The following is a 27,950-nucleotide window of genomic DNA, read 5'->3' as shown; positions in this document are numbered from 1 at the left end:
GAAGAGTGAAAAGATATATAAAGCGATTTTTATGCAAATGACTTTCCAAATGATGATTTAGAGAGCGAGCTTTAGAAAGACTCTTGGAGATGCTCTAACACCCCCTCGCCCAGATCAAATTCCAAGTGATTATTTCAACAACCTACTAGTGATGTGTTATTGACAACTATGGAAGTGACTCGCAATCTTGTATTAGGGGTTGCTGTTGTAGCTTGGAGAACGAAAATATAGGACTCATAAATGTAAAGAGAGCCCTAAATCCAAACTAGGGGTCTGATTTTAGGTAGGGTTTGAGTCTATCTAGCGAATAAATATGAGGTAGGGTTTGGTTAGGGGCAATAGAGTCATCGTCCCATAGGTAAATACCTGCTCTCAGTCAATTTATAGATACACACATATATTAAAGGTTAGACTTTACAATCTTGACCATTAGTTTAATCAATAATTTTTAATTATTTTAGTACAAACTTGATATTATTGTTAAATTCATATAAATTATTTAATAATAATAAATTTATAATATAAATAAATAAATAATATAAGATAAAATAAATGAATGGTCATAAGTTAATTTAACAATAAACTCTGTCATATTAGACTATGGTTATATAAACTAGATCGGAGGGAGTATTCTCCTTCAAATTTAAGATAAACTCGTCCCAAAAATCAGAGGAACACTGACATGGCCTCGTCCCTTGTCGACGACGTTCTTTTTCGTGTCCACGTGCGAGGGGTGATCGTGTCAGGTGGGGCTAGCGGGTGCTTGGTGCTTGCCTCGATGGGCGGCAGCCCGAGGCCATAGGAAACTGGAATGGATCAATCACAATTTTTTCTCCATCCAAACCTAAAATATTTCAACCATTAGTTTTTTTTGAGTCACATTAGAAAAAGCAAACCTATAAGCTTGATCTCAAATAATGCAAAAGCCCACTAAATGCCTCAAAAAAGCCCAGCTAGAAAGCCCAATTCTCAATCTTTGCTAGGCACGCCTCGTCGCCTCCTACTTCAATCGAAAACTGAAAGTCCGCAGCCGCACATTTCTCAACGGCCGCTCCCAGTCCCAGCTCCGAAATACGAGTAAAAGTCGCCTTTTCCCGCCCATTCCCACCCCCGAGATCCCCCAAAATACGACCGCAAATTTTCCCCAATTTGGCTTCTCCGCTCATCCACCTTAGACGGCAATGGAGGCCGCCGCCGCCGACCTCGTCGCTGCCCTCTCGTCCCCGTCCTCCTACGCCGGCCTCCACTCTCGCTTCGCCGCCTACCTACAACCCTTCACCCCCTACCTGCCCAGCTCAAATCCTAACCCCAAGCCACCACCGAAGAGGGCGACGAAGCACAACAAGCACCCGCCGCCTCCCGACGCGGCTACCCTCCGCCTCCTCGCGAAGCGATTCCTCACGTTTCTCGGCCGCGCGTTCCACCTCCTCCCGCCGCTCGTCCGGGCGAGTCCTGGCTCGGGCGACAAGGGCGGCGAGGCCGCCGACGAACTGCTTGAGATCTACGGCCTCCTCTTGGACTGCCTAGAGGCCATATCACCCTGCCTCGCGGGGAAGCCCTACTCCGTGTTGCTCCATCGCGGCCGCTTCGTCTGCTGCCTCGAGTCGTGCGGCCACCTCGCACGCGCCAATGCGGAGGCTGCCGCTACCCTCGACGCCCTCCGCTCCGCGCTCTCTCCACCCATCACGAGCACCAAGTCGCGACGTGGTGCTGCAAGCGTTGATTCCGTCCTCCTTCCGGACCCTGGCAGCGCTGGGGAGGCTGGCACGGATCCTGAAGTCACCGTCCTTGCGGTCGAGCTCACTGCGTGCCTTGCCAATTGTTCCAGCAAGGGCAAGGTGAAGGAACCTGCCCCTTACGAACGACTTCTCAGCCTTTTCAAACAGCTGAAACCATGGCTTCGGTGAGATTACCAATTTTGTTTTAGGATTCATCAAATAAGAGAGATACTGAGTGGGCTTATCAGGAATTTATGTTTGTGTGCAGTATTCTGACTAATGAAGTCAGGAGGAAGTATCTCCCGCTGCTTGTGAATGGCATGAGCTGGTGCACCTTTTTTCTGGTTTCTGAGTCTTCATTTTTCAGTAGTGATCTAGTTCATGGATTCTGTCATCACACAGTGCAAGGATGTGTGAAAGAGGGCATGATCGAGCATTTGCCAGCAGTATGTGTCATTATGAAATTGATTGCCTTATCGATGTTCTGCAAATTGGAGCCTTAGATTGTTCAGGTTAATTTTGATACTTGTTTTTCCCTGGCTGCAGATTGCTCCCAAGATTTGCTATTCTGTAGATTTGAGTTGGGGAGGGAGCACACAGCTTTTGCTCCACGTGCTAGAAACTGTTAGTGATTCTGTTGTACGTAGTAAAGGTAATCTCATTCTACTCATGCTACTGGAAGTCTGTTGTAATTTCTCTACTGTGCACCTTTCAATTGTTATGAGTAGCACTGTTATTCATTACAGGGGCTCTAGGGCTGAATACATACACATAAAGGTCTATGCAAATATACAAAAACCTCCTCCTTATACACTAGCAAATACTAGACATGAAGATATAATCGGTCATTAATCAGGAGTAATATAGATCGGCTTTTGCACATGCGGGACAAATGATATTTTTTTGCTCATAACATTATGAATTTTGTGTAGGGTATGTATTTGTATGGACACTTAAAACATCTACAAATGCACCCAGTGAAAAATGTTGAATTTCACCAAACTTCAGAAGCATGTTACATCGTGGCATCATGCTAAATTTAACAGTTACAGTGATTAATGACAAACACCAAAAGGACATGCAATGAATTGCCAAACTTAAAAACAAAAATGATACATTGCTTGTGCAAAACTAGATGTGTAGGTCATTAGTTTCAAAATTTTGAATATAAGTATGTTTCTGTAGTTTTGGAGATGTGCGAGTGGAGAGATGTGCAGATGTTGTGGAATGCTCTGAAATTTTAGTTGAGCTTCTGCATAGATGCAACTTGTAAACAATCTTAAGGAGCCCTGTTTTTCACCATCTTGTATACATTGGATTAGACTCCTCTGTATAGTTGTAGGATTACTTTGTTCCAACTATACCATATTATATAGCACCACGATCTTAGTGTTAGAATTCAGTACTTAATCAGTTATTTTTATAGTGTTGAGATTTAATTTGGCCTTCATGTACTATAGGGGTGTTGTTTAAGTAATCTTGATTGGGAGAATTATTTATTTGGCACTGAAACAAATCAGTGTTTCGTATTTAGCACTTAAAAATTTGAACTTTTCTATTTGGCATCAAGTTAAAATTTTCTTTCTTAAATGGCACTGCCGTCCATCTAGGACAGTAACGGTGTCAACTGACTGGTAAAATGACATAAATACCCCACGGAGTCCCCACACAACGAGCGCGTGTGGCCAGCAGAGCGAGCACGCGCAGCGGTGGCGCCTTCGGCGAGCACACGCGGCGGCAGGCGGGCTAGCGCATGCGGCGCGCGAGCGAGCTCACTGCAGCACGCGAGCGCGCGGCCAGCGGAGCAAGCAAGCGCAGCGGCGGCTGCCGCGCGAGCGCACTGCAGCACGCGAGAGGTCTTATGCACGGCGGCGGGGCCTGCATGGCCGGCTGCCATAGAACACCTTGGGAGACGGCTTCTCCTGCTGCCCTGCGGCGGCCGGCTTCTTCACCACGCTCGAGTCGGCACCAGTGGAGTCTGCGTCGGGTGTGGCTGCTGCGGGACTGCTCTTCCCGCTGCTACCGTTGTCTATGTCCAAGGCAGGGAGCTTCATTTTGGCCAGGGAATCCGTGAATTGCTGCATGCTCTTCATGTACATGTCCATGATCTGGTTCCCGTCCACCTTCACCTACTGCTCGATGTGGACGGCGGAGCGTCACGGTGGCGCGGCACGGTCTGTGCGGCGGCGGCTCGAGGGCAGCGGCGCTGGCGAGCTCCCCCAGCAGCGCGTGCCAGCGCAGAGGCGCGCGAGCAGACCTCCAGCGCAAGCGTACTCCCGCTGCGGCGCGGGCCAGCACGCGAGCAGAGCTGCAGCGTGGCGGCGCGCGAGGGTGGCGGCGCAGACAAGACCAGCGGCGGCGCAGGACGGGCACGGTAGAAATTATGGCTTATGAACAGACAATGGTTCTTGATTTCACAAGGTGTTTTGTCATTTGTGCTGTAACAGCTGTACACAAATGTCTCAAGGAGACAACGAGAGACGGCATGAAAAACATGGAACCTTACTGACAGTCCTTGGTTCCGCAATCAAGTTTTCCTTTGTTACCTAGAAAGATATTCAGGTAATCTAGTGTGTTTCCTATGTTTATGTTAGACTGCTACATTGCCATTGCGCCTAGTGCAATTACAAAATCCCTGGTTATATCATGCTATTAACATTTATGCCGAGAATTATTATTTTGTTAAGATATATTGATCAGTAAACCTGCTTGGTTATATCCAGATGCGTTGTTGAAAATGGGCGTTGAGTTGCTTGCTGTTGCTTTGTATCACCATCCTTATTGTCCATTAACACCTTTTGCTTGCATACTCCAGAAGAGCTTGGGTTTCATTGTCTGTGCTATTTCAAGTAAATGGTTAACGCCTGAGGAGCTCAAATTCTTGATACCTTCAGTTGGCAACATCGGAGTGACACTTCATAATACTGGACATGTTAAAGAGGTATTCCTTCTAAGTTCTAAGTTTCTTTTTCTTCTTTTTGTTGGGCCAACCCCTTCTGAGCTACCATTGAAGTGAATATTGTTGTCTCTGCTTCAGGCACCAAAGGCTTTAGAACTGTGCTGCCAAACAATATGGGCACACGTCAGGCTTTCTTACTGTAGACTATCCTCAAGGACAAATGGAAACAACATTATGATGGATTTGCCGATGGATACACTGAAGGATATGGATATAATTTTGGATGCATTTTCAAGGATTGCAAAGATGGTTGATGCTCTATGTAGATGTGGCACAGAAATAGAAACGACACTTGGGATTGTTGCGAAGAGCTTGTCTAAATTGTTGTCTGATGGCGACAATTCTGAATATTTCAGAGGTTCTTTTATACTAATCAAGGCGTGGGTTAAGGTACTGACTAAAAATAATTCTGCCTTTTTTAACACTTATTATGTTTGTGTAACTATGTTCTGTTTCTTAAATTATAGGCTGTACACAAAGATTTTGGGGATAATAAGGTGGATGATGCTCCACTTCTCTATCCCTCTCTTTTGAAATATCGGTCTTCATGGCCAATTAAGCTGATAGGCTTAATAGTAGAGCAGGTACCATATTTTGTTTTGTTTGGTTAAATTTGGTGTAGCTGTAGTTTTCTGTTGTTGGGGCTAACTACTCTTGGAAAACATTGCATTCTGCAGGAATTGTTAGCATATGGATTAACTGAAGCCCGAAGCACAGAATTCTGCTCTAAAATGCAGATAAGGATCATAGATGTTCTGCTGAATAAAATTTACTGTTCGAAAGAACATTTTTTGGAGAGAACAAGGGTTTTTATTAGAAAGGTAGGTGCACTTCGTGCATCTGGAGTGGAAAACATAAAAAGCTGCCTTGAGTCTTTACATGAGGCCATATCTTTACTGGTGAGTTTGGATCCCATATTGCCTTTCCCTTATCTACAAAGAAAGGGAGATATAGATTAATGTTTGTTCATCTAACCAGCAAAAGATCTCACAGGATTCATCTCATGCCAACACTATTGCGAACAATCAGTTGGCCATTGCATACTGCTTGTATGCACATTGCGCTCAGGAAGACAAACTTGATGGGGAGGTAACTGCTTCAAATCCTAGCCATTTTAGGGCTCGTTCGGTTGGGGCATTAGGACGCCAGGAATTAATCCGGCCAGTGAATGCTTCTGTAAATTGAGTAAAGATACCGGTCTGGAATTCTTCCTGGCTCATTCCCGGTCAAACGAACGGGGCCTTAGTGTTCATATAAGCAATACCAGCACTCTCATGTCTATGTTTAGTGTAACATGGTTATGCTTTATCTAATTATGTTTAGTGTCATTATTGTTATTTTGCATAGGTAATATTTGATACTGCTGAGAAAGCACTTAACTTATGGTTGGAGATGGAGACTTTTGATCATTCTTCTTCTGATATGGTCTTGCAACAGCCATAAAAAACTATTGTACCACTTATTTGTTTCCTGGTTGATTTGTTATCTATGAAGGTAGGGCCATGATATTTCTTTAGTTTATTAAGTTGAATGAGAAATTGCTTTCCTTTAGCAACATAATCATGTGTATTTATTCTGCCATCGTAGGGCTGTTTTGAGCTTCAGTTTAAGTTGTGCAAGGTTATGATAATGATATGGAAGCAAGAAAAATTACCCCTTGAAAAGCTCTTGTCCTTGCTGTTCACCAGTGGGCGCCTTAGTCATGCATGCTGTTATCTTCCACTGGATGAGTGATTTCTTTCTATTGCCACAGAGCATCTTGGTGTTCGTTGCCACGATATTAAATTTTGGATAAACTGTTTCAAAGGAGACCATCCTTCTCTCTGTATGTTTCTCCAGAGGATGCTGCCAAGTGCCTTATTTATTCCTCAATCATGTAAGCATCCCTTTGGAAGGCAGTTCAGTTTTGAAACGAGTGTTGATGAAGTCAGCAAAGTTGCCTCATCTCTGGTATCTGAAGTAAGTTCTGTTGGTTGCTTTACATCAAATTTGTTAACCATGATCTCTTATTCTCTCTCAATTATTGTATTCTATTTTGCAGGTTACATCAAATGACCAATCAACCTTTCTAGCTGGCTGTTTATACTATGACTTATCAGAAAGAGTTTTTTCACGTGGACAACTTTTCCAGGTGACTGCTCTCTTGCTTTCAACAATTTAACTTCGTTGTTTAATTTCTGCAAAACATTGGTGCAAAATCTTCAGTGGACATGAACTATCTCTAGATTTTGTAGTTTTTTATGTAAATAAACACATCTAATGTTTGTTCTTACAGGCCTTTTCATATGGAAAAGAAGCCCTCCATTTGCGCAAAAAGCTCCTAAAAAAGAAGTTCAAACTCAATTCGGGCATATCTGGATATATGGAAAGACAACACTGTGGGCAGGACATTTCTCTTGAAGTGTGTGACCCAACAGTAGTTGAGATTTGGCCAAATTCCATCAGATCAATCGACATGAGGGATTCTTTCCTTACTCCATGGAATGTCCTTAGGTGCTATCTTGAGAGCACTTTACAGGTATTGTGATAGTGTAGCATAACACAAACAAAGATTATAGAAGTATATGCTACTGGAACCAATTGAATGGGGGCTGGAGTTGTATATTACATTATTACCACAGCCACGGGCAGTAGTGATTTCCTTATGCATGAATTTTCACTACATTATGTTGGCAGGTTGCTATGATGCATGAATTGATTGGCAATGGTGCTGAAGCAGAAGCTCTCTTACGGACAGGAAAAGAGATATCAAATTTCCATGGTTTATCAGTTTTCTGTATTGTCTTTACATCATCTCTAGGTATATATAATTCTATTTCCATGGTTTATCAGTTTTTTTGTATTGTTTTTCATCATTGCTAGGTATACATAATTCTTTAATTGTGTTTCTGTTCTATTGACGTGCCTGAACCCGACTAGGGGCTCATGTTAGGTTTCAACTCTAGCCTACCCCAACTTGCTTGTCTGTCCCTTGTCTCACATTCCTTGGTTTTTGTTCAGGTCAACTATACTGTAAGCAGCAGCTATGGGATGAAGCGGAGAGTGAGCTTAATTATGCCCGAGATCTTGTGGAAAATGATGCAACAATTTCATGTAAGCTCTGCAGTCTGACTTTGGGGATATCAGTTGACATGCAAGTTGGTGATCTGTCTTGGAGTCTATTTGGGAAAAAAAATCCAGAAACAGATGACAGCTGATTTGTCTAATGCTTTAGGCATGTACCAATCTGCAATAGACAAATTGAATAGCACTGACTTGGAATATTGTAACGGGTCCTTTGATAGACATAAAACCGGTTATCTTGTGTGCAGCAAAGACTGTATACCGAGCAAGTATGAAGCTTGTAATTTGGGGGAAGAACCCCTAACTTCAAAGGATGGATTGTTATCTCCATGTAGTGTTTGCACGGTAATACAAGTTCAAAGGAAAAACTCAGGGAATGCTGAAGCTGGTCCACGTCCACCGTTAGATGCTAAAGCTAGGAGGCCATCCAGAAATTCATCACATTTAGCTAAGGGACAGAATGTAGAGACTCCTGCACAGACTAGAACTCGCTCTAGTAAGCGAAATGCATTTATGAGAAGTGAAAAGGTTTTACCTGAGCTAAATAGTAAAAATAACATATCTTGGACTGATGAATTGGCTGCAGATGCTTTAGTTTGCGGTGAAGCAGAGTGTTTTCCTGGTGGCATTGATCACAGCAAAGATGTCCTATGTAATATGTTTGGTTGCTGGAGCTGCCTTTTCATTAAATCCCTCAATTCGGGGTGCATTCAGAATATTTTGCAGCTGAGATTGGACTGTGTTCACCGGCACTACCTTGTGTCACTTCTATTAAAAAAAGGTACTTTCTTCTTAGTTTATCTTTCTGTGTGCTTGAAGACGAGACATGCAATCATTGGCTTGACATTAGTTATAAATGATAAATGTTTGCATAATAATTGTCATATTTAATGATTAGGTGTACCTTGAGACATTATTGTTGTTGTTGTTATGTCGGATACTTGCATGTGATGCTGGTTAAGAAGTTTGATCAGATTCCTGTAATTGAGCTATCTGTTGGTTCAGCTACGTTTTTACCTTGTTCGCAGCTAGAGCCTTGGGATCTCATAGCAATGGGGATCATGAAGTTCATAGTGTCTATTGGAAGTGCATATCACTGCTGTTCTTCAGGTCCCTTCCACAGGATTGCTATAGGACTTATGGGCCTTAATTGGACTAATCATGGATAGGAGCATTGGTGTTTTTCTTCCTTTAGAGTGCGCAGAAATTCTATGCAGTATGAGCTTCTTCTTGCTAAAAAGCTCCCTTTATGAACAGCCAAGGTTTGTTTCATCAAGTTCCTGTTATGCAATGCAACATATGCATATATGATATTCTGGTTGTAGCAATTCATGATAATTGCTTAATTTTATTTTGTTTCATCATACTTTTCAGAAGGGCAGGCCTGGTGCAAGCGGTAGAGTCTTACCGCCTGTGACCGGAAGGTCCCGGGTTCTAGTCGCGGTCTCCTCGCATTGCACAGGCGAGGGTAAGGCTTGCCACTGACACTCAGCGGGAGCTCTCTGCACTGGGTACGCCCTTTTTTTTTTCATCGTACTTTTCTGCAGGGACATCTGCTGTATCTTCTCTAGTGTAAAAATGGCTGATGTTGTTCACTGGTTGCTCAAAGCTTTTGTTCTATCCAGAGAGAGCCCCTCACTTGTTCAGGAGGTTTGTTATGTCATGTTATCTTGTGCAAATGTACTGTGGACTACTTATAATGCTTAGTGGATATTACTTAGTCTATTTTTTATAACAGTAAGGCTACCGTTTTCTTTAATCATTAGATATATTCTTGCTATACTGCTTGTGGCTTCTATCTTAAAATCCGAATTGCCCATTGCAGGTTTGCAAGTTACTTGTGTGCATATTCTTGCTATCAACTACACATTCCTCAATTCAATTGCCTTTGGGTTCTCATAAAGATTCTCTTTCTTTGAATCACTGGGCCGCATACTTCCATCAAGTTTCTGTGGGAACTTATCTCAATTGTCATTACTTTTCTAGCTTACAAGCATTGTCCGAGGAAAAGGTTCCGGAGGTTTGTATCTTAGCAACTTAAGAGCTGGGTTAGAACAGTTCCGTATTCTGTATCTTTTATTCATATCTCCTCACATTTTCAGGGCACCTATGAAGATTTCAGAAATGAGACGGATGACGATGTTTTGAAATTTCTCAGGTTTAGAATTTTATGTAGCAACTGAACTTGTGATCATATTGCATCTGCAAATGTGTAGTAAAATCTATATTTCTTTATCAGGTCGGGCCTGATGCAAGCGGTAGAGTCTTACCGCCTGTGACCGGAAGGTCCCGGGTTCGAGTCGCGGTCTCCTCGCATTGCACAAGCGAGGGTAAGGCTTGCCACTAACACCCTTCCCCAGACCCCGCACAGAGCAGGAGCTCTCTGCACTGGGTACGCCCCTTTATCAGGTTGTCATCAAGGGACATAGAACATATTGAGAAACATATGACAGAATTCTTCCAAAAACTTCCTGACCTACCAATTCTGTGCATTAGTATGCTTGGAGGTGATTATGTTAATGCCCTTTTGAAATTCCTTTGCCATCCTCCGTTTTTTCCTGCTTGGATGTTGCTTTCAAGGTTTGATTCAACAAATGAACCTACTACGATGCTTCTTCCAGTGGATGCTATTTTAGGTGTGTGGATTACATATTGTGATTGCATGCAGCCATAACTAAATCTAATCTTGGATATTTTTTACTTATTATTGGTTAACAGAAATGCAGTTTGAAGATTCCTGCATCAAAGATTTGGGCAATCCAACGAGAGTTTTAGATAAGAAGTGGCAGTGCCCTTGGGGCTATGGAATTACAGACTATGTGGCTCCAGTTTTCAGAAATATACTTGAGGAGAATTTTATGTCCCTCTCCAGTGCAACCCTTACTATTAATGATGTAAATGCAGATCATGTCAGGTGGTGGTCGCATAGAATGAGGCTCAACAATTACCTTGCTAACACACTAAAGTAAGATTACTGATTACCTATGCATATCAAAGTTTAAATTGGTTCAGTTGTTGGAATTTGGTGGTGTCAACACAAGATAATGTTTCTTTTCCTGATATCATTTTCATTCTTTCGAACAGAAACATTGAAGATTCTTGGTTTGGACCCTGGAAATGCCTTCTGTTGGGCCATCGATTATCTGATGAACACATTGAGTCTACCTCATCAAGTATTATCACTGATCTGGATAAAAAATTCAAATTTGAAGTCAATCCAGTGCCCATCAAGGCTATCCTTGGTGGTTCTGTGTCAGTGGATGAAGTACAAGAATGTTTTCTCCAACTCATTTTGTATAAAGGTTACTTTGGAAGGGGAGGGTGCTGTGGGAAAGATAGACTTAGAGCTTTCTCTTCCTGCCAAATGGATGACAGAGCTATGGAGACACTCAAACGTTTAATTCCACATGCTTATATGAGTTGCAGAAGATTCTTCCCTCATGTCTAGCGCTGGAACTATAGAGGACGACGATAACACTGTCAGAATACATTTTCAAATACATTGCAGTGCTTCCTTGGTGCACGTCCCCTTTTTCAGAAATGAAACAGAAGGTTTCGGTGCTTGATGGTTTTCCAAAAGGGTGGGTTCTTCCCTATAACTATTACATCAACATTTCCTCTGGTTCTGCTTAAAATTCTCGCACATATCCATATGAAACTGTATGCTTATAAAACATTGTTGATCCTCCATGTTGAAAAACATTCTTACCTTTTTCTTGCCTGAATTCTTGCTGTATGCTACGGCATGATATTGTTTGCTACGTTCATATTGACTGCACAAGAAAAGCTTGTCCAACATCGGTTGAGGTGGTTTGGCCATGTCCAAAGGAGACATCCAGAGGCACCAGTGCATTGTGGAGTCCTAAGCCAAGCTAATAATATGAGGAGAGATAGAGGAAGACCGAAATTGACATGGGGGAGGCAATAAAAAGAGATTTGAAAGCTTAGGATATACCTAGAGATCTATGTTTGAATAGGAGTATTTGGAAAGCAGCTATTGAAGTGCCTGAACCGTGACTTGGGGCTCTTGGTGGGTTTCAACTCTAGCCTACCCCAACTTGCTTGGGACTGAAAGGCTACGTTGTTGTTGTTGTTGTTGCAGTATATGAGTTGCCTCAGCCAGCTGATAGAGATCCAGCTATTTTAGTTCTTGATGTCAATGTTCAGGTGAGCAACAAAATAGCTTGTTAGTTACATGTTCTTGATACTTTTCATCTGCATTATAAGTCTAGAACTCTGGATGGAATTGTTATTTGACAGCATATTTTGCTGGTAAAGTGGTGAGGGTGAATATCATGAATGCTGTTATATATTATTTGTCGCTAGCCTCACTTTGTCCATTTCAGTTTCCTTTGGTGCTATCCGGTAGATAACTAGACAGTAGATGCTGTGAGGTGGTCTATTTGGATGTCTACATTTTGCACTGTAAATGTCCCAGTCAAATTGGCACCTTAGATTTCCCAGTCAAATTAGCACCTAGTGCTGCTAGGCAATTGCTAACTTATTGCTTTGCACTCTGGGATTTACTGCGCTGTTTATTTAGCACTGTTATGTCAGTAACATCCTTGAATGAAGCATAGTATAGCCTTACTACATCTCCAGTGACCTCACCTGCTTCAATTATTAACTGCAGATGCTTCCTTGGGAGAACCTGCCTGTACTAAGGAATCAAGAAATTTATCGCATGCCATCAATGGGTAGCATCTTTTTAGCATTATCTCGAATCAATAATGATTACAAAGATGGCAGTTCCGAAGTTCCTCCTTTTCCTGTCATCGATCCTTTTGAATACATATTATCTGTTGAATCCTAGGGGTGACCTGAGCAGCACACAAGAAGAGTTTGTTCAGTTATTCAGAAACTACGAGTGGAAGGTAAACACATGGCTTGTCAAAACTTAATTGGTAATCATATTAGAAAATTGGCTTCGTTCTCCAAACTAATTATCTCTCTTGTCAAAATTTCCTTTACTGGATGCTCAGATGAGAGTTTGAAATGCAGAAGTTTTGTTCAAAATAAAAGTTTGAAATGTAATATAAGTTTCTTATAAAGTAAATATGTGTATGGTGTATAGAAGTGGTTAGTAGTACATCTCGAAAAAAGAAGAAGTGGTTAGTAGTAACTTTTGTTAAGAATATGTTTACTCATAGTTTTAGGTGTCATTTCCACGTCACTATATCATCAGTTCAACATCAATCAGAAGTGAATTTAATCATAGGAACTGTATCAGTGTATCCTACGAAATTTATTGCATGTCATTGTTAAGCTAATTATAGCCTTAATTGGAGGAATGATTCTGCACTCTACGTACAGAAAGTACATATTTGTATACTGATTCTTTCCATAGCTGTATATGCTGCTTGTACCTATATGTACCACTAGAATCAATGAAGAATGCATTGGGTTTTCTCTCCAATCCTTTTGCCTTAAAGTGAGGTCACGAGGATAGTGATCCAAATCATTGCATGGGGATAAGTAATTTTTGGTGCCATTGGAAGCCACCCACGCTAGTAAAATGCCAATTAAAAGATGTAAAAGGAAAATACCGATTACCAATGACAACATAGTAATAAGCTTTAATGTGTTTTCCTTGTCAAGGATCCATTTTCCTTTTCATTTGCATGTTAGAAGGTAAATTTACATTATGCTATCATAACTACAAACAATGTAATGATGTTGTGCAGGGATTGGCTGGAAATTCTCCAAAGGCTGGCGGGCTGGTCTTGGCCTTGAAAAATCATGACCTTTTCCTGTACTTTGGGCATGGAAGTGGTATGTTTAAATTTTGTTGGGCATTTGCCTTGGTAATTGTTCCTAGTTGTTTGAAGTTTCATTCCCTTATTAGTTGTAAGTGTAGCTGATGGTTTATCTTAGTTGTTTAGAATTGATGTATAACCCTCCCTTTTGGCAGTTTGATGCATCACAACTAACTTTTTTAACTGTGTGATAGTGCAGGCTACATCACTAATCTACTAGCACCAGCATAGCCCTAGGTGAAGTTCTTTTAGGTTAAATGCCCTGAGCCCAGTTTTTTTTAAAAAAAAATCTTCCATCATCATGGACTAAACTTGATAAGGATTGAGATTGACTTAGGTAGATGGGATAGCAAGAAGAAACTGCTAGGTGCCATCCCTCTGGAGGTTCTGATTGCTTTTAGGTTTCTTCTTCCTTAATCCTAGAGCTTGCCATATGCCTTTCTTTTATAGGCTGGCTCCTAAAAACATAGCTAACAGATTCAACTATATGATCTTATCTGACCAATCAATACTAATCTAATCTTCACATGTTTCCTTGCCTGGCATATCTAATCTGTTGCATTGATGCGCGGCTGTTGCTTTGCCTTGAGCTGCTGAACCCATGGCCCCAAGCCCAGTCCATAACAAAACTAGACTGTTTAGATTGCGGCTTTGGGCTATATGACATGCTGGCTGCAACTAGCATACTGGCAGACATAACTGGGAACAATCTGCTATTCTGCTTGTGCTAGAGTCAAGAACTTCTTTTGAAGTGTCTAATGTCATTGAGGACCAGTCTTTTATGCAACTATTGATGAATATGGACCAGCACAAGTGATTCCTATGGCCTTGTTTGGCCTTGTTTGGGTTGGATTGAGGTGGAAAATTAACTAATTTCCACCACAATTCACTACAACACATGGATTGAGATGGATACGAGTGCATCCAAACAAGCCCTAAGTGTGTATTGTTCATATACTCCTTATGCAATGCACGATGACAACAATGGCTGGTTGAATCAACATAACGACTCTGTGATCTAACTAACCTGTAAATTGCTGCAGGAACTCAGTATATTTCTAGTAAGGAAATCGAGAAGATAGATAACTGTGCAGCTGCTCTTCTTATGGGATGTAGCAGTGGAACACTTCAATGCAAAGGGAGTTATGCTCCTTGAGGGGCTCCGTTATCATATTTATTTGCTGGTTCCCCTGCTATCGCTGCGAATCTCTGGGATGTTTCAGATAAGGATATTGATCGGTTTAGTAAAACTTTGCTCAATTCGTGGTTGCATGACAATTCTCTAGATGGCAACAATTGTTCAAAATGTTGCCAGCTAACAAAGGAATTTGAGTCCATGAGTATAGCTTCCGAGGAAAAAGGTAGAGCAAGACGACAAGGCACACAAGGAAAGAAGCAACAACAAATAAATGATAGTACCAAGTGCTGCAGCTGCAGGCAGACGCGAATAGTTTCATATCTAAGTGACGCTAGGCGGGCTTGCAGGCTTCCACTTCTGATAGGTGCATCTCCTGTGTGTTATGGTGTGCCTACAATCATTAGTAAGAAAGTAATGATGGATTCTGCCATGAGATGAGAGATGACCTAAAGTGTGGTAGTATCGGCATGGTATTGGCCACTATTGATAGTGTGATCTATGGTGTTGATGCAGGTGGCACGAAAGCGTTACATGGTATTACCCTCGCTTTCCTTTGAAGCTTAGCACTGATTTTTCTTTCTGTTTTCTCTGTACGTCATCTGCTTACATGGGTTTATATATGTGGTAGGTTACAACATGGGACAGACAGAAGGCATGCAACTGGTTTCGTCAAGGACTGAAGGGCATATGTCATCACAAGATGTGGAAAGTAGGGGTGCTGAAAAGAAGGCTATGCCAGAGCAAGAACTATCTGTCACTTCATCAGATAAAAAGAGGTGCTTTGCTTGTCATGATACATCGCACAATTTGGAGCAGTGCACAATAAAATACTGTTGGAATATGAGAGTATGAGTGTATTAGGCCCATGAGGCCCATGTATGACTAATATACATTGCTACCCTTCTAGGGTTAGCCTGATAATGAATCCACACAATTCTAGCATGGTATCAGATTAGGTTTTCCTCCCTCCCCTTCCCCAACCAGCCGCCAGGCGCCGCCGGCCGGCCTCTTGCCGCCGCCATGGCTGGACGCCCTCCCCCCTCCCTCCCCAACCTACTTCCACGTTTTCCCCTCCCTTCCCTACCCGTCGTGGGCCCAGCGCGCGGGCGCCGGCCTCCTTGCCGCGGACGCGGATGGCCCGGCCGCCGCCGCTGTCGCTGCGGGCGTGGGCGCGGGTGCGGGCGCGGGCGCGGGCGCGGGCGTGGGTGGCCCAGCCGCCGCTGCGGGCGCGGGCGCAGGCGGCCCCGCCGCTACGGGTGCGGGCGTAGGCGGCCCCGCCGCTGCGGGCGCGGGCGCAGGCGGCCCCGCCGCCGTGGGCGCGGGCTCGGGCAGCCTGCCCACTGCCGCCGCCGCCGCTGCTGCAGGGGCGGGCGCGGGCGCAGGCAGCCACGCCGCTGCGCTGGGGGCGCGGGGGAGACCCTGGAGCCTTTCTTCTTCCCCGCTCCCCCTCCTCTGCCACCCCCTGCCCCTCTCCAGACGGCAGGGGCCAACTCCGCTCTCGCCGCCGCTCTCGTGGCTGCACGGGCTGCTGCTTGCGGACAGCCAGGCCCGGGTGCGGGCGGCCGCCCTCGCTTTGGAGCGCGAGCGCGACGCGGCTGATGCCCTGGCCCGCCAGATCGCTAAGGCGGAGCAGCTCCTCGTCCTCCCTCCATCCTACGACACCGCGGCCACCTCCTCAGGCTCGACGGGTCACCGCGCGTCTCACACCACGGTCATCTGGCATGACCCGGCCGACCCGCACGTGGCTCAGCTCCACTACCAGGCCGGGGGTGTCCAGAACATCCGACTCCTCGTCCCGGTCGTCCTCGAGCCTGAGTCGCCCTCTTACGCCCGCTGGAGGGACCTGGTTCTCCTCACCCTCCGCCGCTACGCCCTCGACGACCACGTCCTAGTCGACGCCTCGGTCGCGGTCCAGACCCCATCGTGGCTGCGCCTTGACAACGTCGTCCTCTCCTGGATCCTCGGGACGATCTCCCTGGACCTCCACGACCTCGTCCGCAACTCTGCTGACGCTCGCCGGGCCTGGCTTGCGCTCGAGGGCTAGTTTCTGGGCAATGCCGAAGCCCGGGCCCTGCGTCTCGATGCGAGCTTCCGCACCTTCGTCTAGGGTGACCTCTCCGTTGGCGATTTCTGCCGGCGCATGAAGAGCATGGCGGACTCCCTCGGCGACCTTGGCTGGCCCGTGGAGGACCGTATTCTGGTCCTCAATGTCCTCCGCGGGCTCAGTGACCGCTACGCCCACCTCCGGACGTGGATCACCCGGCAGAGGCCCTTTCCCTCCTTCCTGCAGGTCCGTGACGACCTTGTCATGGAGGAGCTCACTCAGGGCGTCCAGCCAGGGTCCACCTCCGCGCCAGGGTCCTCGTCTTCCTCGACTGCCCTGGCCGCTACTCCTCCGGCGCGTTCGTTCGCTCCACCGCCGTCGTCGCTTCTTGGTTCTCCTCCCCCCGGGCCGGGCGGGGGTGGGGGGGGGGGGGGGCGTGGCGGCCGCCGTCGCCGCGGAGGGGGGCGTGGGGGCCGCGGGGGCCACCACACACCGGTGCCTCCAGGGAGCCACCAGGCGCCCGCGACTCCACGGGGTGCAGCCTGGCCCTCTTTCCACAACCCGTGGTTGGGGCGCATCTCCATGTGGCCCTTCCCGGCTCCAGGCGGAGAGCCTCGCCCACCAGTGGCCTTGCTCACTGGAGCTCCTCCGGGGTTTCACTCCCCGTCTGCGTGGGCTACACCTCCCGGCGCATCTTCGTGGGTGCCACCTCCCGACACCTTGCCCGGGCCTGTCGGTTGGAACCCGGCGGCCTTGGCCAGATCCTTCAGCACCATGGCCCTGACACCGCCTGCCGGTACCGACTGGATTGCCGACTCGGGTGCCACTTACCACACTACTCCAGACCTTGGTATACTCTCCTCTATTCACCCTCCTTCTGCCTCTCATCCTTCGTCCATCATGGTCGCGAATGGTTCGTGTATTCCAGTTACGTCCGTGGGTGCCGCCGGCACTCATGGTTCCTTTCTTCTTCCTGACATTCTTGTTGCACCCTCTATGGTTCACAACCTTCTTTCTATTCGTCGTTTTACAGCTGACAATTCCTGTTCTGTTGAATTTGACTCTTCTGGTCTTACTGTAAAGGATTTGGCTTCCCGGCGTCCTCTTCTCCGATGTGACAGCACGGGACCCCTTTACACCCTTCGGTTTCCGACGTCTGCTTCCTCTTCGTCGCCGTCTACTTTGTCAGCTGCCTTCGCCGCCACTCCTTCCACCACTTGGCACCGTCGCCTCGGCCATCCTGGACGTGATGCTCTGATGCAGCTTAGTCGCAGTTCCGACATTGGTTGTACTCGGGCTCACGATGAGCACTTGTGTCATGCGTGCCAGCTGGGCCGTCATGTTCGTCTCCCTTTTTGTTCTTCTTCTTCACATGCTACGCATGTGTTTGATCTTGTACACTGCGACCTATGGACATCTCCTGTCATCAGCATTTCTGGGTATAAATACTATCTTGTGGTGGTTGACGATTTCTCGCATTATTCGTGGACTTTCCCCTTGCGTGCAAAGTCGGATACCTTCACCACTCTTCTCCACTTTTTCGCCTGGGTGTCTACTCAGTTCAGCCTTACCATCAAGGCCGTCCAGTGTGACAATGGCCGTGAGTTCGATAACGGCACCTCCCGTGCCTTCTTCCTCTCTCACGGTGTCCAGTTGCGCATGTCTTGCCCGTATACCTCCTCCCAGAACGGCAAGGCCGAGCGCATGATTCGCACCACGAACGACACCATGCGCACCCTTCTGCTCCAGGCGTCGCTTCCTGCTCACTTCTGGGCCGAGAGTCTGCACACCTCCACCTATCTCCTTAACCGCCTTCCTTCCGCTGCCTGCCCGGCTCCCACACCGCACCACGCTCTCTTCGGTACCCTTCCTCGGTATGACCACCTTCGTGTCTTCGGGTGTGCGTGTTACCCTAACACCACTGCCACCGCTCCCCACAAGCTGGCTCCCCGTTCCGCTCTGTGTGTCTTCCTTGGGTACTCCCCGGATCACAAGGGGTACCGGTGCTTTGACCTCACCTCCCGTCGGGTCCTCATCTCTCGCCACGTGGTGTTTGATGAGTCTGTCTTCCCCTTCTCCACCACCACCACACCATCTCCCACCCCCGATCCTGACCCCTTCTCTCTGTATCCCACTGACACGGTGGTCCAGCCGTTTTTACCGCTGTCTCCTGCAGGTACTGCTTCCCCGTGCCCCTCGCCGGGCCCGTGCCCCCGCTGGCCGCCCACCAGTGACGCCCCTGGCCCTGCGCCCTGCCCGGGTCCGGAGGCGTCGCCCTCCGGAGCTGCCCCTGCCCCTCCGTCCGCAGCGGGTCCGGGGACGCCGCCTGTCGCACCTCCTGCGCGTTTCGCGCAGCCGGTGCACGTCTACCAACGCCGTGTGCCGGCGGCAACGCTGCCTCCGGCACCACCGGGGTCCACCTCTCCACTGGTGACGCCTACACCACCGGTGGCTCCTTCTCCGCCGGCGACCCCTACACCGCCGCCGCCGCCTCAGGCTGCCCGTGTCGCGTCGCCGGTGTACCACCCGCCACTCCTTCAACGACACCCGCGGCATGTTCACCCTATGGTGACGCGTCACGCGGCTGGTACCCTGCGGCCCCGGGCTCTCGCGACGATGCCCGACGACCCGCAGATCTCTCCTGTACCCTCTTCCATTCGCGACGCCTTGTCGGACCCTCATTGGCGCCGCGCGATGGAAGAGGAGTACGCGGCTCTCCTCGTCAACCAGACATGGGATCTGGTGCCCCGTCCACCCGGATCCAACGTCGTCACCGGCAAGTGGATCTGGACACACAAGCGGCGGGCTGATGGTACCCTTGAGAGGTACAAGGCTCGCTGGGTTCTTCGGGGTTTCACTCAGCGCCCTGGAGTCGATTATGATGAGACTTTCAACCCCGTGGTGAAGCCGGCCACCGTACGCACAGTGCTCTCCCTGGCTCTCAGTCGCTCTTGGCCCGTGCATCAGCTGGACGTCAAGAATGCTTTTCTCCACGGGACTCTCACCGAGACAGTCTACTGCAGCCAGCCAGCGGGGTTTGTTGACTCTTCTCGTCCGGACATGGTCTGCCGGCTCAACAAGTCTCTCTACGGCCTCAAGCAGGCCCCCCGGGCGTGGTACTCTCGGTTTGCTGCTTTCCTGCTGACACTGGGGTTTGTGGAGGCCAAGTCGGATACGTCCCTGTTTATCTATCACCATGGAGCTGAGACTGCCTATCTGCTGCTCTACGTTGATGATATTGTCCTCACAGCCTCCAGCCCGTCCTTACTCAGCCGTGTCATCGCCTCTCTTTAGCAGGAGTTTGCTATGAAGGATCTTGGTGTGCTCCACCACTTCCTCGGGGTCACTGTTGAGCCTCGCCCCACCGGCCTTCTCCTTCACCAGCGGCAGTACACTCTTGATATCCTGGAGCGTGCTGGGATGACTAACTGCAAGCCCTGCTCTACTCCAGTTGACACACAGGGCAAGCTGTCAGAGGCCGTGGGCACCTCCGTGGCAGACCCCACTGCTTACCGGAGTCTTGCAGGTGCCCTTCAGTACCTCACCTTCACCAGGCCAGACATCACCTATGCAGTGCAGCAGATATGCCTTCACATGCATGATCCCCGAGAGCCTCACCTCACTGCGCTCAAGCGCCTCCTCCGTTACCTCCGCGGCACTGTCGACTACGGCTTACTCCTTCAGCGGTCTTCCTCCACCGAGCTCGTCGTCTACACTGACGCCGACTGGGCCGGGTGTCCGGACACTCGGCGCTCTACCTCCGGCTATGCTGTCTTTCTGGGCGGCAACCTGGTGTCCTGGTCGTCCAAGCGCCAGCCGGTGGTCTCCCGATCCAGTGCCGAGGCGGAGTACCGAGCTGTCGCTAACGGCGTGGCTGAGGCCTCCTGGCTCCGACAGCTCCTTGCCGAGCTCCACAGCCCTCTCTCCCGGAGCACGCTGGTCTACTGCGACAACGTCAGTGCGGTGTACCTCTCCACCAACCCCGTGCAGCACCAACGGACCAAGCATGTGGAGATCGACCTACACTTTGTCCGTGATCGGGTTGCCATCGGCGATGTTCGGGTCCTCCACGTCCCGACCACCTCCCAGTTTGCCGACATCTTCACCAAGGGCCTCCCGTCATCGACCTTCACCGAGTTTCGCTCCAGCCTCAACATCATTGGTGGCTAGTTGCGTCTGTGGGGGGCTCGTGTGTGTGCTTCTTTTCATGTCCAGTCTGTAACTCCGCTGCGACGGTAGTTCAGACTGCGGGGGGGTGTTGGAATATGAGAGTATGAGTGTATTAGGCCCATGAGGCCCATGTATGACTAATATACATTGCTACCCTTCTAGGGTTAGCCTGATAATGAATCCACACAATTCTAGCAAATACAAACTGGTTCCTGTGGCACATCAGTGTGGCTATGCTACAAAATATCCATTTACCATGATTCAGCCTTCAGAGGAGACGGTTGAGAATGAGAAATTCTACCATCATTGTGTTTTGATCACATCCAATCTCAGTAACTTGGACCAGGGGGATATTGAAATCTGAACTGTGGAAGTTTTGGAAGCTGTCCGGTGACTGGGAGCTAAGGAGAGAATGCAGCAAGAGATTCCTGGCTCAGCTCTGAGGATGACGTAATAAGTTAATTAAAGCATCCTAAGATAGAAACACTACTGGATGATAAGGAGGTAAACCTAACTGTAACAAGGTTGAACGAAAGCGATGAGGAAAGTCTTGACTTGATTGAAGAGTGTGTTTTAGTGCGTGGGGTTCGAAGAATATACAGAAACTGGAAGGAGTTATATCAAGTTGCTTCCTTGATTGACGTGGATGAGGAAAGTTTGGAAGCTGGAATAAGGAGCCTATTAGGCTCAAGATTGCACTAGGAAGCCTTGATGGTGCTCCCTTCTCTTACTACTTTGCTCTTGGTCAGTCTTCCAGCCTGGTCATGCTCACAGTCGTACAAGACAAAGCAGAAGGTATACAACAGCAAAATAAAGAATCAGACAAGGAGCATAGTAAGGCCAAAGCCTCCTATCAAACATGTGTTCAAAAGAAGAGGTAAGCAGCAGCAAGTTACTGAAACTGAAGACATCCATATATATGGCAGTTTCAGTGATATGGGTCTTCATGAAACCCTACTCAAGGGAATATATCAATATGGTAAGTCATATGTTATATTTGTTTTCTTGAGATGCCAATTCCTAAGAATTATTTCTGTACTGGGAACATTTCATAGACCCGATTTTGTGCTTATCCAACGTTCCTGTGCAATTTTGTTTAAGGTTTGGAGAAGGCTACCCTTGTCCATCAAATAGGAATTGTCCCATTTTGCAGTGGCCAGAGTGTTATCCATGAGTCTTTGGGTCTGGAACAACTGTAACTCTTTGCACTGGAGTTCTTCAGCGACTTGATTATGGATCTGCAAAATGCCAGGCTTTGATCATTGTACCAACGCGAGACTTAATGTATGAGACCGAGAAAGTTATTGAAGTACTTGGTCAGTTCCATGGTGTTAAAGCTTATACTTGTACTGGAGGAACAAGTTTCCACGTGAACCAGCAAACTCTGTCAAGTAGAGTTCAGGTTGTCATTGGAACTCCTGGATGCACTCTTGACTTGCTGGCACGGGATGCATTGTGTAAAGACCACATTAGAATGCTTGTTCTGGATGAAGCATATGAACTACTGACAGGAGGTTTCAAGGACCAGGTTAGTTTTAATTCATTTACCTACCAGCTCTGTTGTGGTAATCACGATGAAATGGCCGCTATAAAAAAAACCCATACTAACATAGAACACATCGTCCATATATGCTCTTGCTATGCTCATGCTACAATATGATGGCCCATATACTTCATTAACTTACTTATGACTACCATCTTTTCTTCAGACATGTAACATTATCCACTATCTCCCAGCCAAAATCCAGATCGGGCTCTTCTCTGCTGCCTTTTGCAGTGAAGCTCTAGAAACTAGCCACTGGTTCATGGATAAGCATGTGACGATTAAAGTGCCGAGAGATGAAGAGCTGAAGGATATCGGAATCAAGCTGTTCTATCACAAAGTTGAGAAGGAAGAGAAGCCAGGAAAGCTGTATGCGCTTTTCGACACTCTAACTCTAGAGTCCGCATGAATCGTCAACTTTGTGAACACAAAGCAGGGTGTCAAGTCGCTCATACAAGATGTCAGAGACAAGGGCTACACTGTCTCGGCAACCATGGCGGTATGAGCCAGCTTGGCAGGGACACCGCCATCCAGGAGTTCTGGGCTGGATCATCCTGTATTCTCATCGCCACTGACCTTTGAGGTACCAATCTGGGGCAGGTTCCCATTGTCATCAATTATGATCTCCCAACACAACTGATGCAGTATATCAGTCGTGTTCAGCAGCAAAGGAGATATTCTGAAACTGAAAGTATGGCCATTAATTTTGTGAGTCCTGCCGATGAACGCATCGTCTTTTGATATCCAGAGGTTTTGCAACGGCCAGATGAGCAAGCTACCTTCCAATCCAACATTTGAACTCTTGGTGGGCTATGACGTTCAGAAATGTTCCCGGCTACAAGGAAGTTTGAACTTTGCCCTAAGACGCAATGTAACTGTTTCTTGTGATATGTGGTCACTTGTCAGCTAGACTTTTGCTGTTCTGTTTGGAAGACTATACCATGCAACATCTGCGTTTGTTTTTGGGATATTTCTCCGAGTTAAAAAAATCCATGGTAACTGTCATCTAAATCCGTACTTTGAGCTCCCCGGAATTATTTGAACTAGATGTCGTGGTTGAAATTTTTAATTATCGCTTCTCTGGTAGTAATCTTTTTTCTTGTCATAGTTATAATATTAATTATGAAGTGAAGTTACAGCATGTTAGGAATGATGTCATGCATTGCTGCTGATGAAAAAATATGAACAGAAAACCATGCAAGGTACAAACCAATCCTAACATCAAGTTGCAGTAAAATGGATTTTGCACTCTGTTTTCAGTGTACCACGCCCCTCTGTCAAGTTGTAGGAAAATGATTTTGTCCTTTGTTTTTGTACTTAAAAAATTCGACCCACGGAGAAAATACCACCCTATGGTATTGTATTAATAAATTTCACGCGTGCAGTTAGAGAAACACCCTGGACAGCAGCTAGTCCATGGGCAATGATTGACCTAGGCTGCTACATAGGTCTTATTCGGCTTGTTGAATCTTGACTGAAATTAGCTGAAAAATACTGTTTTTACTGAAATATTACGAAAGAAAAATACTCTTTCGACTAAAAAAAAGAAGTCGAACAAACTGGATATGGGTAAGCCGGACGGGGCCTTAGCGGAGAAGGTAGGTCGTTCATTTTGTTATTTTTATTTTAACCCAAAGAAGAAATAGCTAACGGTACTACTTCGTCTGTCCCAATTTAACTGCACCTGTGTAGTTCAAAATTTGTGTTGAAACAAACGATACACGTAGACCTGAACGTGGCAGAGGCAGTGCAGCTTTAGTCGGAATCTTTTTTTTAAACGAACCGGTAGGAGAGCTGTCCACTGTGTTAAAAAGAAGTGATTGTTTAGATAGGCACGGTACAACCTCATATAAATTGGCACTGTACACCCACGACAATAATGCTAGGGTGAAAGGGGTTGAGAGGGTCATGGGAGTAGTGGCCTGGCTTGTGATGAGAGGAGGTTGGGAGTCAGATCGATTGGCTGTTTTTTTGGCCATGGTAGGTTAGAATCAGCAAAATACTAGAGAATACTTCACTACACTTTTAGAGTTAAATGCACCCGTGATCGTTAAATTTGTAAGAATGTGTTACGTAGATCTACGAACTTTGAAATGTATTTTTATGTCCTTAGACTTAGAAAGGCGTGTAGCTGCAGCTATCAATAATCAATGTACGTACGTACGTATGTGTCCACGAATAAGCAAGGTCACTATGGATTTGCCCCGGTAAAAACATGGGTCAATACAAAATATTTTGATATTAAATGAAACGAATTGCATATCATAAAACTAGGTTTCAATGAATATAGTGATTTTAGTGTTGTCGTACTGTCAATCTATTCTACTTATATTTGTCAGGGAGTACGTACGACCTCTCATACGGACGAGAATAAATTAAAGATACGAAGGCACGCCAAATCGGCGATCTCGTAGGGTGTTCACATATGTTCTTTTTATTTGGTGTGTTAGATAAAATTTCATGGCTCAGATGAGGCGCGTCACAATCGGTCGTTCTCCGTACATTCGGCAGTAGATAGATGAAGCAACTGCATGCATTAAATGAAGTACGGCTTCCTACTGATCGTACGCGGCACGCAAATAGACGGTGACACGTAGCAAAGGTCGATGGATTCTCGATATGCATGGCCGAGGCCTTGGTCGGCATGCATCCAAATACGCGTGCATGCATGCTGCTGGGCCTGCTTGCTTTGCAGAGTTGGGCTCCATCATGGTCCTCTCACGTAAAATGGTGCTCCTTCCTCTTTCTCTCTCGTGTAAATGGCTAAATGGCAGGCGGCAGCAGCTCCGCTCCTCCCCTCCTCTCTCTCCTCTCGGCGCTCTCGCTCTCTCCCTCGCTCCTCGTCGCGACCGCCGAGGCTCCTCGCACCCTGTGCGCGGCGCAGCGGCGTCCTCCGGCACGGCGCCATGGTGCGCCATCCAACGCCGGTGGCCGCGGCCACGTCCGAGCCCCTGCTCTTCCCCGGCGCTGCCTCGTCCCGCCGGTCCGCGTGTGGTCGATGAAACCCTAGCTGCCTCTTCCTCGCCGTCAGCGGCGGCGGCGACGAAACTCGGCGCCTGGATCTGGCGGTACCACACCCTCTTCCTCTCCTACCCCGACGCGGACCACCCCCGGAGCGACGGCGGGCGTCCTCTTCTACAGCTCACGCATGTCTTTCAACTTATTAAAAAAGGCATAACTGATAAACCAAACATCCAAATTAGATTCCAATTACACCATTAGATTTCTTGTAATAAATCCTTCCAAACAAGATCTCATATGGATATATTTGGATAAAATTTTATTAACGAACATTTATCTTATGAAAATAGAACATTTTATCTTTTATTGAGTAGAAACGATGTTCTAGGTTTAGAAAAAAATATTCCATCTTCGTAAGAAAAATGTTCTCAATTTAGAAGAATAATATTCTAGTTTTAGGTTCATGATATTGATATTACAATATACATAAAAATAAATATCGGGTATCGATATTAGGGCTACCCGGAGGAAGGAAGTTAACCGCCACGAATGTTAATTCGCCCGGATGGTCCAAGACGTATTTAATGTCTCGCCCGACCCCTCGGGCGCGGGCTCCATCTCGCCCGACGGGGATCCATACCGTCTCCAACCACTACGGGTCTAAGAGTATAGCCCTAGGGTCAAACTTCTCGATGTGACCCGTGGCCATGACGAACCATACTTGGGGGCTCATGTCGCCAACACTGTCGGACGTGCCGACGCTGTGCTACCTAATCCCCGTACGGCTTCTGACAGGAGTACCTGTTTGACCACGCTGCCTGTCGGAATGGAGTGGAGCGCCGCGGCCGGCTGACGACGCCTGCATATAGCGCCAATGATGAATAGAGTTGTGACGTGGAGCCATCCCCATCATCATCTACAGGACCGGCAGGACCCACATAAAAGGAGATGAAGGACGCTGCGACCCTAGAGGCCTTCTTCTCCCTCGCTTTTCTCCTTTTCTCTCTCTATCTCTCCCTGTAACATGCGCCTTCCCCTTCACCTATAAAAGGGGAAGTAGGACGCCCCATGGAGGGGGAGATGCACGAGCACACGACTGAACAAGCTTAATAAGACTCAACTCCATTCGATCTTTTCATTAGAGACTTAGGACCATCTCCCTCTCTCTCCCGTTTGTAACCTCTACTACAAACTAGTGCCGATAACACGAGCAGCAGTAGACTGGACGTAGAGACATTCTGTCTGAACTAGTATAAATCCTTGTGTCCTCTGAGCACACCATCCAGGTCAGACGCACAGATACAAATTTACTAGTCAGTGGTTCAAAACATTGAAAATTGGCGCGCCAGGCAGGGGCTTTTTGCGCGTCTTGATATCCACATCAGGCCTAGATGGCTAGTCACGGCGTCAACTGAGACTCAAGCGCGCACGTGCATTTTAGGAGCCTAGACTTTATCGTCACGATAGAGGGATAGTTGGTGCAGGCTCCCACCGCCGTCCAATAACTCTACTCCACCGGCCTCGACACGATCATCAAGACGCTTGAGGAGCTGCAACTGCACACGCTAGAGGCCCGTGTCCTTGAGAGCGACCAGTAGCATTCCCGTTCTGAGAGGAGCTATGCTGTCTTACTTTCTCCTTCGCCAATGCCATGATGCAACTCGCCGGAGGGGACCCGCTCTCCTAGGAACACCTCACCCGGGGCACCCCAGTAGCGTTCCTGTTCGGTTTGCGTAATGCTACGGGGACCGTTGGCCACCTCGCAGCGCAGCGCATGCATCCATCCCCTATGAACGACAAGTTCATGGGGATGACCAAATACGTCATGGAATCTTTCCATAACCTTCTCGTGGGAGATTTAGAGTCGCTCTTCAGCTCTAACTCTAGCAGGGGGAGCCATCACCCCTTGCGAGAATATTTTATGGTAGGTACCCCTGAGGGACGTGTCGAAAGCATCCACGAGGGAGAGGCTACCCCACCAACCGACCTCAACAAGAAGGTTAAGGAAGATGCAATGGCCCTTCCTCGCATGCGGGTGGAATAGCTAAGGGCATGGCACTAGGAGCTCGAGGATGCACGACTCTAACTCAAGCAGGAGCGCGCAGAGCTCGAGCAAGAGATCAAGCATCGTGGAGACAGTGGGCGTGCACGTGCTATGGACCACGACATGAATTGGAGGATCATCGAAGATGATGGAGCCCTTCCACACTTCGCTCGAGCAAGCCAGAACATCACTGCCACAACGGCCTTGCTTTGAGGGCTCTCGAAGCTCGCAACACTGGAGGATCATCAGGCCCATCGTGAGATCTGCATGTTGCTCGAGCGCATGGTGATGTAACAGGCGGAGAGCTCGCTGTCTTGGTGACATAAGCTCGACGCTAGTCAGCACGTGCCCTCGGGACGACATGTCAGGGATGTGTCTGTCCGCTAGGTGCCGCGTAGTGATAGGGGGTGCACCATGGCTCCGGTGCATGAGCGTCTTGGCCTCTACCTAACGCACATAACACCCTAGATGTCTATAGATGTGGACGAAGCGACGAGAGAGAGAAAGTTAGCCGTGGCTACCACCCTCATCGCGGCAAACGCTACGATAACGAT

The 27,950-nt window shown here is 47.3% G+C and overlaps 2 pseudogenes; both read left to right on the top strand.

The window, feature by feature from the left end:
* The first annotated feature begins 1,181 nt into the window (after nucleotides 1-1,181).
* Nucleotides 1,182-21,311, top strand: LOC136468806 (separase-like; annotated as a pseudogene).
* Nucleotides 20,982-23,409, top strand: LOC136476096 (putative eukaryotic initiation factor 4A-2; annotated as a pseudogene).
* The last annotated feature ends 4,541 nt before the right edge of the window (nucleotides 23,410-27,950 follow it).

This window comes from Miscanthus floridulus, chromosome 8, assembly GCF_019320115.1.
Source record: "Miscanthus floridulus cultivar M001 chromosome 8, ASM1932011v1, whole genome shotgun sequence".
Taxonomy (NCBI): domain Eukaryota; kingdom Viridiplantae; phylum Streptophyta; class Magnoliopsida; order Poales; family Poaceae; genus Miscanthus; species Miscanthus floridulus.
This window is presented reverse-complemented; position numbering and strand designations above follow the sequence as displayed.